General features: G+C 47.5%; 1 pseudogene; it reads right to left on the bottom strand.

Annotated features, from left to right (window-relative positions):
• Window positions 1–528: 528 nt before the first annotated feature.
• The window catches only part of LOC102821588, a 54,346-nt pseudogene continuing 52,982 nt past the window's right edge, over window positions 529–1,892 (bottom strand).

Here is a 1,892-nt window from a genome sequence, read left to right as displayed (position 1 = left end):
TTGGTCGACACAGTTGAAAGCCTTTGCATAGTCAATAAAGCACAGGTAAACATCTTTCTAGCCAATTGATTTGACTGTCCATCTCTAGAGTCATGGTCATCTACCAGGGGTAATTTACTTGACTATGTCTGGAGATATTTCTGGTTGTCATGATTTGGGAGAAGTTATGAAAGGCACTTAGTAGGTAAGGTCTAGGATCTTGGTAACATTCTACAATGCACAGGGCAGACCCCAACAACAGAGACTGGTCAGGCCTCAGATGTCACCAGTACTGAGGCTGAGAAGGTCTGTTCCGTAGTCTTTCTCCAAAAAGAGCTGAAAGTCACCTGGTCCTACGCCATCCCCATGGTGGGTTGGGGACTGGACCATTGCTCTCCACAGTACTTTCATTGACTATTTTCAAAGGTGAAACACCAGATCTTTCTTCATCATCTCTGTTCATCTGGAAGCTCCGCTAAAACCTGGTCAGTACCCTAGGCACATGTTAACCTCCATGGGCAGGCGGGTGTTAATCGCTCGTGAGGGGCATCAGCTGGGAATCAGATCCAGGTCTCCTGCATGAAAGGCAAGAAGTAAAAAAGGGAGATAAAAAAATCCCACTTCCAGAGAGCCAATTCCAACTCACAGTTATTCTACAGGACAGAGTAGAACTGCCCCATGGGTTTTCTGAGGCTGTAACTCCTTACAGAAGCAAATGACCACTGGTGGGTTTGAACTGTCAAATCTTTTGGCTCGCAAGCCAGCGCTTTGACCACTGTGCCACCAGGACATTCACCAGGGTAGAATGCTATTGCTGAAAAACTGATGTGTCGTGTTCTTAGGTGATAGTAGGTAGGAACACAGAAGAAATGCCTGAATTAGGAAAATGTGGAGGAAAAGACTGCAAGCTGTTGCTTGTGTAAAGGTTTTAGCCTTCAGTTAGAATCCAGGAAATCGCTGGAAGAGTGGTCGTTAAGATTCATGCTGTCTTCATTTCACTCCCAAATTCCCATGTCAAGCAGGAATGATGTACTACATTAGACCAGGAGGGTACAAGACGGGTTGGGCTTCCTCGAGCAAATCCCACCTCCTTCCAACTCTGCATGAATAATTTCTTTTAGAAAGATCTTCACAAGGCTGGCCCCTATGAGGTGGAAGTTGAGGACATCCCAAATGTTCAACTTTCCCAACAAGCTATATGTACGTCCATAATCCCTGATAGGAGTTCTGGTGTGGCACTGTGGGTTAATGCGCTGGACTGCAAAGTTGGTTTGATCCACAAGGTCAGTGGTTCAAGCTCACCAGCACTCCTCAGAAACCCTGCAGAGGGTCAGAACTGACTCGACAACACTTAACAACAACAATTCTTGACATCATCCACCACTCCTCTCCCTCCTCACATCCCAGGGGTTTGCAATATGCTGCAACATCTCACAGAGGCCACGACTGTTACAGGAAACGGCTCACGAAATTATGGGGAACTGGCAAGTCCCGCATCCGCAGTTCAGAGATCAGTCTGGAGGGTGGATTCTCCTTGCTCACATTGTCTCAGGAGCTGAGAAACCCAAATCAGCAGATACAATGACAGGTTGTTGATGCATGAGATTGCAAGAGCTGGTGTCTCAGCTCAGATGATGGGTTAAATGTCCCATGAACTGGAGAGAGGTAAAACCCAGAGCAAGAGAGCGAACTTGGTCACAGCAGTCCTATCAACCCGACCCAGATCGTGCCCCCGAGGGACGCTAAGGGTGGTGACCTGAGTAAGGTAGAGGCAGCCTTCATTCTTAGTTCCACCTCACTCTTTATCCCTTGCTGTTTTTGAGTGCCATCGAGTTGGTCCAACTCATAGCGACCTGCACCCAAGGAGCAGCTGGTGGGCTTGAACTTCTGATGGTATGGTTCGCAGTCCAATG

The sequence above is a fragment of the Chrysochloris asiatica genome, unplaced genomic scaffold, assembly GCF_000296735.1.
Source record: "Chrysochloris asiatica unplaced genomic scaffold, ChrAsi1.0 scaffold00125, whole genome shotgun sequence".
In the NCBI taxonomy this organism is placed as follows: Eukaryota; Metazoa; Chordata; class Mammalia; order Afrosoricida; family Chrysochloridae; genus Chrysochloris; species Chrysochloris asiatica.
Note: the sequence above shows the minus strand (reverse complement) of the source record. Positions and strands in the feature narration are given on the sequence as shown.